General features: G+C 40.2%; 1 protein-coding gene across 2 annotated transcripts in view; it reads left to right on the top strand.

The window, feature by feature from the left end:
- The window catches only part of BRPF3 (bromodomain and PHD finger containing 3), a 344329-nt gene extending 336125 nt beyond the window's left edge, over positions 1–8204 (top strand). Inside the window, exon 15 of one of the 2 annotated variants that reach the window (XR_010235041.1) lies at positions 6708–8204. The gene's annotated coding sequence lies outside the window, so the exon portion shown is untranslated. The remainder of the gene's footprint in view (positions 1–6707) is intronic. The other variant, XM_063954946.1, reaches the window with a different exon arrangement.
- Positions 8205–12342: the final 4138 nt, after the last annotated feature.

The following is a 12342-nucleotide window of genomic DNA, read 5'->3' as shown; positions in this document are numbered from 1 at the left end:
CTAAGGGTGTTCAAATTCAAAATGGAGTCACTCAGAGCAGTGATTTCAGGTCTGGAGGAGGGAGAGTTTCTGGTATCCCTGGATATCAAGGATGCGTACCTCTACATTCCGATTTGGCCGCCTCACCAGGCTTATCTCAGATTTGCACTGTTAGACAGTCACTATCAATTCCAGACACTGCAATTCAGCCTCTCAACAGCACCGAGGGTCTTCACCAAGGTGATGGCAGAGATGATGGTTCTCCGCACACGGGGTGAACATAATTCCATATCTGGACGATCTGCTAATAAAGGCATCGTCCAGGGAGAGGTTGTTGCAGTCCATTGTTCTCACGACTCATCTGCTCAGGGAACACGGTTGGATCCTGAATCTTCCAAAATCACATTTGGAGCCGACCAGGAGGGTTGTCTTTTCTGGGAATGATCATCGACACGGAAGTGCAGAGGGTGTTTCTTCCAGAGGAGAAAGCATTGGTGATACAAACAATGGTCCGGGCTGTCCTGAAGCCAGTCCGGGTTTCAGTTCATCAGTGCATTTGCCTTCTGGGGAAGTTGGTGGCCTCTTTCGAGGCTCTACAGTACGGAAGGTTTCATGCTCGGCCTTTCCAACTGGATCTCCTGGACAAATGGTCGGGATCTCATCTACACATGCACCAGAGAATACGTCTGTCGCCGAAAGCCAGGATTTCACTCCTCTGGGGACTGAAACTACCTCACCTTTTGGAGGGCCGCAGGTTCGGGATTCAGGACTGTATCCTTCTAACCACGGATGCAAGTCTCCGGGGCTGAGGCGCAGTCTCTTAGGTGGAAACCTTCCAAGGAAGGTGGTCAAGCCTGGAATCCAGCCTTCCAATAAACATTCTGGAACTAAGAGCCGTCTACAACGGTCTTCTCCAAGCGGCCCATCTTCTGCGAGATCGAGCCATTCAAGTGCAGTCGGACAATGTAATGACCGTGGCTTACATAAACTGACAGGGCAGAACGAAGAGCAGAGCTGCAGTGTTAGAGGTAACAAGAATCATCTTCTGGGCAGAAAAACACGCGTTGGCAGCAATCTTCATTCCGGGAGTAGACAACTGGGAAGCGGACTTCCTCAGCAGACACGATCTCCATCCAGGAGAGTGGGGACTCCATCCGGAGGTGTTCACGGAGGTAACAGATCTTTGGGGTGTACCTCAAATAGACATGATGGCTTCTCGTCTCAACAAGAAGCTTCGGCGTTATTGTTCCAGGTCGAGGGACCCGCAAGCCGTGGCGGTGGACGCCCTAGTGACTCTGTGGGTGTTCCAGTCAGTGTACATGTTTCCTCCACTTCCACTCATTCCAAGAGTTCTAAAACTCATAAGGAGAACAAGAGTTCAGGCAGTCCTCATTGCCAAGAAGGGCTTGGTACACAGATCTTATGCATCTACTGCTGGAAGAGCCGAGGCCTCTTCCTCTTCGGGAGGACCTGCTGCAGCAGGGGCCATTCGCTTATCAAGACTTACCGCAGCTACGTTTGACGACATGGAAGTTGAACGCCAGATATTAGCTCGGAAGGGCATTCCGAGCAAGGTTATTCCTACCATGATACAGGCTAGGAAAGGAGTAACGTCTAAACATTACCATCGTATTTGGAAAAAATATGTATCTTGGTGTGGGTCCAAGAAGTTCCCTACGGTGGAGTTCCAACTGGGACGGTTTCTCCTCTTCCTGCAAGCAGGTGTGGATATGGGCCTGAGGTTGGGATCCGTACAGGTCCAGATTTCGGCCCTATCCATTTTCTTCCAGAAACAGTTGGCTTCCCTCCCTGAGGTTCAGACTTTTCTGAAAGGGGTTCTGCACATCCAGCCTCCCTTTGTGCCACCTACGGCGCCCTGGGATCTTAATGTGGTGTTACAATTCCTCCAATCAGATTGGTTCGAACCTGTACCGGAGGTTGAGGTCAAATTTCTCACGTGGAAGGCTGTCACTTTGTTGGCCTTAGCTTCTGCTAGACGTGTGTCGGAATTGGGGGCTTTGTCTTGTAAGAGCCCCTACTTTATCTTCCATGAAGAAAGGGCTGAGCTCTGAACTCGTCAGCAGTTCCTTCCGAAGGTTGTGTCGGCATTTCATATCAACCAACCTATTGTGGTGCCAGTTGCTACTGACTCATCAATTTCATCTAAGTCCTTGGATGTTGTAAGGGCTCTGAAAATCTATGTGAGGAGGACTGCTCGTCACAGGAAATCGGACTCTCTGTTTGTCCTGTATGATCCCAAGAAACTTGGGTGTCCTGCTTTTAAGCAGACGATCTCACGCTGGATCAGGTTCACTATCCAGCATGCGTATTCTACGGCAGGATTGCCGTGTCCTATGTCTGTTAAGGCCCACTTCTCGTAAGGTGGGTTCTTCCTGGGCGGCTGCCCGGAGTGTCTCGGCTTTACAGCTTTGTTGAGTGGCTACTTGGTCTGGGTCGGACACGTTTGCAAAGTTCTACAAGGTCGATACTTTGGCCGCTGAGGACCTGAAGTTTGGTCAATCAGTTCTGCAGGAGCCTCTGCGCTCCCTCCCGTTCTGGGAGCTTTGGTACATCCCCATGGTACTAATGTGGACCCCAGCATCCTCTAGGACGTAAGAGAAAATAGGATTTTAATTACCTACTGGTAAATCCTTTTCTCGTAGTCTGTAGAGGATGCTGGGCGCCCGCCCAGCGCTTCGTGATGCTGCAGTGGTTACTTAAAACAGTACTAAACTAAGCAGTACTGAACTGTTACTTGGTTAAGTAATATTGGCCCTCATTCCGAGTTGTTCGCTCGCTAGCTGCTTTTAGCAGCAGTGCAAACGCTAAGCCGCCGCCCTCTGGGAGTGTATCTTAGCTTAGCAGAAGTGCGAACAAAAGGATCGCAGGATTGCTACAAAAAAAAAATGTGCAGCTTCAGAGTAGCTGCAGACCTACTCCTACCTTGCGATTATTTCAGACTATTTAGTTCCTGTTTTGACGTCACAAACACGCCCTGCGTTCGGCCAGCCACTCCCCCGTTTCCCCAGCCACTCCTGCGTTTTTATCTGGCACGCCTGCGTTTTTACACACACTCCCCGAAAACGGTCAGTTACCACCCAGAAACACTCACTTCCTGTCAACCACTCAACGATCAGCAGTGCGACTGAAAAGCATCGCTAGAGCTTGTGTAAAACTACATCGGCTTTTGTGAAAGTACGACGCGCGTGCGCAGTGCGCCCCATACGCATGCGCAGAATTGCCTTTTTTTACCTGATCGCTGCAAAAGAAAGCATCTAGCGATCAACTCGGAATGACCACCATTGTTCAGCCGTTGCTGATGTTTCAAGCTAGTTAGCTTGGTTTGCCTTGTGTGTGAGCTGGTGTGAATCTTGCCACTATCTGTGTAAAATCCTTCTCTCGAAGTTGTCCGTCTCCTCGGGCACAGTTTCTAGACTAGTGGACCCATCTATACCCCATGGTACTAATGTGGACCCCAGCATCCTCTATGGACTACGAGAAAAGGATTTACCAGTAGGTAATTAAAATCTTATTATATATTAAAAAACACCTAGATGTCTTAACTAGGGTTTGACAAAACCAATTGGATAAAACATTTTATTCGCAATATGTACAATGTACATCCATAAATAAAACTGATTCACAATATGTATAGTATATATTTCATAGTGAATCCACATAAAACATTTAGCGTTTAAAAGACATTGGTACTGTTTGTGTTTGATTGTGGAGAAGAACATCAATATAATTTCTTCCCAGTAGTGAAACAATCTGTCGAAAAGCAACCCTACGCGTTTCATCCAAAGGACTTCATCGGGGGTCAAATATCAATAAGAAACAGATAGTGGGGTATCTATGTGGATCCCATTAAGAGCATTAATCGTATGATGATGACAAAAAGATGCCCATTACATGGAATATCAGTGGATACACCTCATTAAAGTAAAATAAAATAATGCAGTTAAAAACAGATTGCTGGAATAAAGCTATCGCAAATGCAACTTGATTACTCCAGTGATCAATGGACATTGATTTATTTATTTTTTCAATTGGTTTTGTCTAACTAAACCTAGTTAAGAGTTAAGACACCTAGGTGGTATTCATACAGTAGCACTCTTTCTACAACAATGTACCCCATCTAACAGGGGCTACCTCTTGGGGTGTTGCTACTTCAATAGCTCACAGTGGTGACTTATGACACTCCTCAAAAACAGTCAGTTGCCACTCACAAATGCCCTCTTTCTGTCAATCTCCTTGCGTTCACCGGTGCGATGGGATTTTTCGCACCATCCCGGCGCTTCCCAGCGCTGCGGACTGTCGCGCCTGCACATTGCGGTGCATACACATGCACAGTTCAGACTTGATCGCCTGCTGTGCGAAAATGCACATCAGCGATCAGGTCTGAATCGGCCCACAGTCCTCTGTATGTGTATGCGCTACATCATGCCTGGCCTACCTGTGGCTCTCCAGCTGTTGTGAAACTACAAGTTCCAGCATGCCCTGCCACAGTTTTGCTCTTAATAAATGCTGGAACTGTGGTAAGCCATGCTGGGATGTGAGTTTCACAACAGCTGGAGAGCCAGAGGTGTGACAGGCCTGCTCTACATTATTGGATCTAGCTGTCTCTTAGGTGTGTACACACGGGGAGATATTTTCTTTCGATTTTGACTATATAGTCAAAATCTCAAGAAAAGTTAGTGCAGATCGCAAGGTGACTTTCACCTTGCGATCCCGATGCGCGGTCCCGCCAGGTCGGCATTGCAAGAAAAGATAGACTGTGCAGACAAGTCAATCCTTGCTAGATCGGTGTACTATCTAGTTCATCTCACATGTCAATGACATCTCACATAAGCCAAAATCTCACATAAGCCAAAATCGTAAGCACAGATAGTCCATATCTCAAGAAAAGTTAGTCAAAATCTGTGCTATCTGGGCTCCAGGGAGTTCAAGGGAAATCGCAAGTGAAAAACGGGCATAGCAAGGATCTCACCGTGTGTACACACCCAAACATAAAGTGAAATGATAAATATAACACAGCCAGTAAAACCAGGTGGCATCAAAATTCCCTGTGGGGCACCAAATAAACATCCAAAACTCCAATAGTACCATAAGTGTGGTGTGTGTGTATGTATGTATGTATGTATGTGTGTGTATATATATATATATATATATATATATATATATATATATATATATACACATTAATTCTCAGCCACAACTATTTTGCACCTACTGTAATTGAATTGACCCCTTAATTTAAGCTATATGCCCATACAATTTCTTAACTGTTCTGGTTAGTCTATGTTCAATATACTCTATTTACAAATGTGTCCTCATACACTATTGCTGCAACATCTCTTCAGAGTCACACTCAGTTGCACTTTTAGATATACAAGATATACAAGTGTAATATCAAATTAATTAGTGCAATCTCATGAAGTGGTTTAGTTGCATTACATTGCGACTAAGATGTACATTCATTTGTAAAAAATGCTACACTGCTCAGGCTTGCGCACATGACGTATTGAGGCTAGGTGACACATATATACTACTTTTTATAAGAGTGTTATTTTAGGATAAGTAATGGGGTCAAGACTTCGATTGATATCCATACTCAAAATTAACTGGTGAATTGAATACCCCAGATGAAAGTAAGTACATTTTCAAGATTTGTAACTTAACTGGATCACATGATCAATATGCTGCTAAGGTTTTTAAAATATTTAGCATTTGTTATCATGTTCTGAAAATGAATGGCTATGTAAAAACTTCTGAAAGCCTAAAGCAAAATGGAAACAAAGTTGCAGTTGCTTTTATGTTAATAGCAGGTTGTGTTCCTTTGTTTTGTTTTTTTGTACATCAAACCTAATTTTTAGCAATCCATTGTAACAGGGGTAGGCATTCTGTGGTACTGCAGTTACTGTGGAACTACTCATTCCAGCATGCTCTGTCACTGTTTGCTGATAAGTCATGCTAAACCTGTGTCAGGGCTTGCTGGAATGTGTTGTTTCCCAGCAGCTTCAGTGTTACAGGTTGCCTATCTCACGGTTATAAAATGGGTCTCCAGAATATAAATTCTATGGATTGATGTTTAAAAATAAAAAAATACATTAGTCACAACTTACTTGAGTGTCACAATTTGACATAGTAAGTTGATTAACGTTTGTTTCCTTCCTTTTTAACACTTTCATGCATAGAGGCCCCTACAGTGGACAACTTTTTAAGTCATTATCTTCTATAGAAACAATTTTGTCATCACTAGTGCCTGATGTCCTTTTATTTGGACCTCTTATTTGGATCTCAAAAAGATCAAAATAAAATAGCAAAGAAAAGATCAGCAGCACCGAACACTTAAGGGACTTCTGTAAAATATTTTTATTCAATGATAGCAGAGCAAGTAAAAAAAAAAATTCAAGGAAATTGTCATTTATGGTATAATATAGTAGATGTTTTGTTCACTCATTTTTTTCACAGATGTTGTACTTTAAAATCATATGTCCCCTATACCACTTTAGTGGACGTCATACAATGCAAAGATCTATTATGTGTGGAAGGCTTATCCTGGCCTAACCTAAATATTTTCCTCATATAATGGCCATATAGGCCAGTGTTGACAGCTGATAGACTTATTTGTTATCTTAACTTTGTAAATGATTTCAAATTATTATCAATAGTAGCAATTGTAGTAATGGCGGATGCTTTATTAGTATTGTTTTTATTTTCTCCAGATATCAAGCACCTAGCAACAGGTTTGGGTATGGAGTAGTAGAACAGGCACATAAGGGGAGTGGATTTCATGGAATAGTGTGTGGTGATGTACCCACACAGACACAAAAAAACAGTAGATGGTACATTTGGGTGTACTTTCACTTTCTTGATGTGATTTGTGTTAATGCATGGCTCTTTTATCAAATGTCTGGATTCATTGCCAAGAATCAGTTGGTTTTCAAACCATTGATCAATGCTAAATCTATGGAGCAACATCGAAGAGGAAGACCAAGTAAGACACCACCTCTGAAGTGCAGGGCCATGTCTAATGCACCCCCTGAAATCAGGTTCAGTGTGAGATTGTGTGAGAAATCAATAGCCTGAAGCTTACGTATGCAAAACATGCTTACAGGTGCCATGATGCAACTTGTACAAATAAAACTAAGTACATCTGTATGCACTGCGTTGAGCCTTTGTGTACAGGATGCTTCTCCAACTTTCAGACCAATTGTTAACATCCGTCAAATTCAGTTTGTGAAAAAGGCTAACATTCTAGGTATGAAGCAAACTCAGACGTAAATTTAAAAAAAAATTAATATAAATATTGCACAACGTGTTGTTTTTAACCTAAAAGGTTTTTTTGTTTCTGGAGAAGAAAGACAGTAAGTTGTTGCGCATGATAAAGACAAATTGGAACTATACCAGACATTTGTTTTTTGTATATTTCAATTTACATTTTTCAAGAAAAAAATTTCAAGGTTAAATTACTGTTCCATGATAGGGCAATTTTTTTATGTTGCAAATGCATGCTGTCCACTAAAGTGGACTTGTGTATAACTACTTTAGTATTATAGTAAAAACAATTGTGTGTTTCTATAAGTCCTGAAGACTAATAAAAAAACATTTTCTTTAAATCTTGCATTAAGTTATCATGATTCATGCATGAAAGGGTTAATTTTAGCAAAAACGCCACTAATATGGATTTATCACTTTAAAATAACTGGTTTATTTTTTTGTACAAATACTTTTATTGAAAAAGTATAGTAACAAATTATATATGCTTAAATGTATTTTGTTTTATTTTTGTTGTCGAATATATGAAATTTAATGGCATAGTAAAATAATGTAATAAATTAAATTGTGAATGTCCTTTTATGAATAATAAACTATTTACATACGTGCCATGAGATTGTCATCAGACAGTGTAAGTTCTGTTTATTTATATATCCATAGTTAAAATGTTCAGAATTTTGATTTAGCATATTTTAGAGACTGTACAAGCTTTTTAATAGCTATGATTTGATGTAACGTCATAAAAATAAAAATTCCTTTACCTTGTCATTAAAATTCTATGGGTTTTTTTTTTTGCTGTTCATATATACAGGATGTTTTGTTTTTGTTTTTTTGTTCCGTAGTGACGCAAGCCGTGAGACATGAGCAATAGTAATATGGGTTTGTTTTTTGTTTTTTTTAACTACTGTAACTCATTATATTTGCCTTCTTTCGAATTGTAGTTTTGTCAGCCTTAACTAATTCTGTATTGTGATACAGTATAAAGTAGCAAGTAACAAATCAATAAAGGTGTTACTACTTCTGTAGTGTCATATGCCATAATTGTACTTTCTTAAAGGATAATGTACAACATTAAAAACTAAACTTATCTATTATTGTTAAATCAAGTTACATGGGCCAATGAATGTGATATATTTTTTGCAACACCCCCATTTTAAATTATTACACTATGGGTCTTCAATTTCAAAACTAATGTTATTTAGGAACATACAGTCAGGTCCATAAATATTGGGACATCGACACAGTTCTCATATTTTGGGCTCTATACACCACCACAATGGATTTGAAATGAAACAAACAAGATGTGCTTTAACTGCAGACATTCCGCTTTAATTTGAGGGTATTTATATCCAAATCAGGTGAACAGTGTAGGAATTACAACAGTTTCTATATGTGCCTCCCACTTTTTAAGGGACCAATTTATTAACAGCTGTATATTAATTTAAAGAAAATATATAAAAAGTACTGAATAATGTGTTACAAATTCTGTTTAGGAATAAACTATCATTACCGAATTAAGTGGTGTGCTTTTTTTCAGCACAGCATTTTATTTCTTCATGTTTAAGCTTAAAGGGTTAAAAGTAAATTAAAGATAAATAATTGATTGTGCAATCCAGTTGTAGTTAATGAACGTAGAGTTTATTGCTAATAATTTCTTTCTAAAAATCAACAATGTACTGTATACTCTCTGTCCAACAGAGCAAACACAAACATTAAAACAATATATTGAACAAATAAATAAACATTGAAACAATATATTGAGGGGATGTAGTACACATCAATCAGGATATATTAAAAAGTTAACTGGTCCAAAGCATATCAATCAGAAAAAGAAGAAACAACTGGATGTTCCGACTGTTGACTTAGGGCCTTATTTGCGATAGCATTATCCTGAAAATTGGGTAAATGCGCATGGGCAATGTGATTGCATCGCAGTGATGCGAACATCTCTGTCTGATTGACAGGCAGAGGCGTTTGCAGGATGGTGTTGCGGGGGTTTGGTGGCTAAAATGGGGGCGGGTCTGATGTTTTTCAGGGCGGCCTCTGTGACGGGTAAGATGACGGCGGTGCACCTGCTTCGCAGCTAGGCTGCAAAATAATGGTAGCCCCCTGTCTGTGTAGTGTCTGCTATGCTATCTGCTAAATTATCAAAACTGCAACTGAAGCTGAATAAGGTCCTTAATCCATCAATCATCATTGAGAACATTTTTTTATAGGGATGGTGTACAGAAAAAGAAAGGAGAGGGGGTGCAAGGGATGCAGAAGTATTAGCAATCACAAAATCACATATTGCAATATAAAGCAGTCTGACACAGAGCGCATAAAAAACAAATAGGCATACATAACAGAAAAATTAACAATATTGACGTATAACATGAAGGTCAGCAAAAATATAAAAGAGGACTAAAGGAGAATGTGCCTCATGTAAACTGAATTGGAGAGGGTTGTGCTTAGATGACTTAACATACAAATTGAGCGCCATCTCCGTACATCACTTATTCATGCCATGCCATCCACTTCATGAGTGGAGAAGAAGCTAAAGGAGAATAGTGTAGTCCATAGTAAAGTGGAAATTTACCTTGTGGAAGACCTTAAGAAGTGGGGGTGGAAGAGTTTGTTTCCAGGATTGGGTCAGGGTGGCATGCACCGCTATCGAGAAATGCCCAAGTATATATTTCTGATGGGGTTGAACCACATCGGGTTAGATATGTAAGAAGGCTAGAGTAGGGGACAGGATTAGAGAGATGTAACAGCTTATTAATCATTAAAAAAAATCTGTCAAAAAAGTACAGAGATGGGACAGGACCAAAAAATTTGGAACGCATGGCCCACTTTTCCACACTGATGCCAGCGATATTTAGAACAAGTGGGCTAAAACGTGTGTAATCTGTCATGGGTAAGGTATAACCTGTTTAGTAATTTAACATGCATTTCCGAGTGATTTAAAGATATGGATATACGGTAGGATAAAGTATAAATCTTTCCCCACTGGACATGTCTGAGCATTTGATTTAGTAATAGGTAATAAATCTGAGTGTTTTATACCGAAAAGAGATATCATAAACAAAAGGAAAATTATAGCTACAGGTGCCACCAGGCGCCTAAAACAAATGCATTCACAATACAGTAATAGAGGATAAGCAAATAATACAACTGTATCATACAGCCTTGAGAAAGACTCCAGGAACGAGGAGTTGAAACGCGTCGGCGAGCTTATCCGTGGTCAGCATTCGGAGGGTGCAGTTTCAAGTGCCAGTGACTTTCCAGCCCGGGCGGTTTCTGGGATTTAAAGAACTTGTCTGAGAATTTTTTATGGGTTCTCAGACGCTCTGGTAATTATTCTGCATTTTCCCCTCTGCAAGCTGATTCATCTTTACCATCTCATAAATAGTTTTGTTTTTTGTCTATGTGTGTATGTAATAAATAACTGTACTACACATGTGGCCCTCCTGTGCTCTCTTTTATGTGCTGGTCTCTATGTGACCTAATTGGTGAGAAGGAGGTGCACAAGGTCTGAAGATTGAACATCCCTGCATCAACTAAAGGGTTGTATTATTTGCTTATCCTCTATTACTGTATTGTGAATGCATTTGTTTTAGGCGCCTGGTGGCACCTGTAGCTATAATTTTCCTTTTGTTTATGACTATATTTTGTTGTGTTTCGGAGAGACACTCCATCTGGCTACGGGAACTACAGGGCAGCCCTGTTAATATTGTGGCGCAACATACATGGTAATCAGACTAATTTTTTAGGCCCGAAAAGAGATATCACCTATAGCTCTACTTGAGGTTACACGAGCAACAACTGCAGGAAGTTCCCTGGGGATGTGTTAAGCTTTGAAACTAGTGTTGAATCTGAAAATAATGAAATAGCTCCAAGTAAGGGAGGGAATAGCACCTCCTGAAGGTGAGAAAAGGGAAACAAAACGTTATCATCTATGAGGTTTCCCAGTGTTTGCAAACTGCAAGCATACCAGTGAGAAAGGTTACGACTGGGAATTAGTTTAGTAATGGGCCACAACGATAGAGTTGAAAGTGAAGGGCAAAAAACAGGAATTTGAGATACTAATTTGCCCCGTGTTTGGATGAAAGTGTATGCAAAGGGAGGAGCACTAAAGTTGCGGTACACATGTTCCATAAAATATCTTCTAATTGATAACCTACACAACACATTCATTAAATAGTGGCCTATCAAGAGTCAGAAAACAACAAAACAAACAAGCACACTTCCTGATACAATATACAAGATCTTCGAATGACAGGCCACTTAGGACTCGTGGTAAGATAATTTTGGAGCATGTCATTGAGGGGCGAGTTTTCCACACAAAACGAGGGAAAATGGATATACATTTATCTAAATATTTTGTAGGGAAAAGTACATAAGTTTAGGAAAGAGGGACATCTTAAATCCCACTTAGCGTCATAGCCAGGAAATATTGTAAGAAAGCCAGGATTTTGTTAAAGTAAACAAGCATTCAATAATGGCAGATAAAGTCACCTCAGAAACAGAGGAGGTAGAGGGAGATATCTGTATTCCTAGGTACTGAATAGAAACAGTTCGCCAATTACAGGTTGAGTCTCCCTTATCCAAAATGCTTGGGACCAGAGGTATTTTGGATATGGGATTTTTCCGTATTTTGGAATAATTGCATACCATAATGAGATATCATGGTGATGGGACCTAAATCTAAGCACAGAATGCATTTATGTTACATATACACCTTATACACACAGCCTGAAGGTCATTTTAGCCAATATTTTTTATAACTTTGTGCATTAAACAAAGTGTGTCTACAGTCACACAATTCATTTATGTTTCATATACACCTTATACACAGAGCCTGAAGGTCATTTAATACAATATTTTTAATAACTTTGTGTATTAAACAAAGTTTGTGTACATTGAGCCATCAAAAAACAAAGGTTTCACTATCTCACTCTCCCTCAAAAAAGTCCGTATTTCGGAATATTCCGTATTTCGGAATATTTGGATATGGGATACTCAACCTGTATATGGTTACAAGGAGCATAAAGTAGAAATAGTCAGAAAAAATAATAGGGATTGTAGCCGTGCAGATGGAGA

Source organism: Pseudophryne corroboree, chromosome 2, assembly GCF_028390025.1.
Source record: "Pseudophryne corroboree isolate aPseCor3 chromosome 2, aPseCor3.hap2, whole genome shotgun sequence".
Lineage (NCBI taxonomy): Eukaryota > Metazoa > Chordata > Amphibia > Anura > Myobatrachidae > Pseudophryne > Pseudophryne corroboree.
This window is presented reverse-complemented; position numbering and strand designations above follow the sequence as displayed.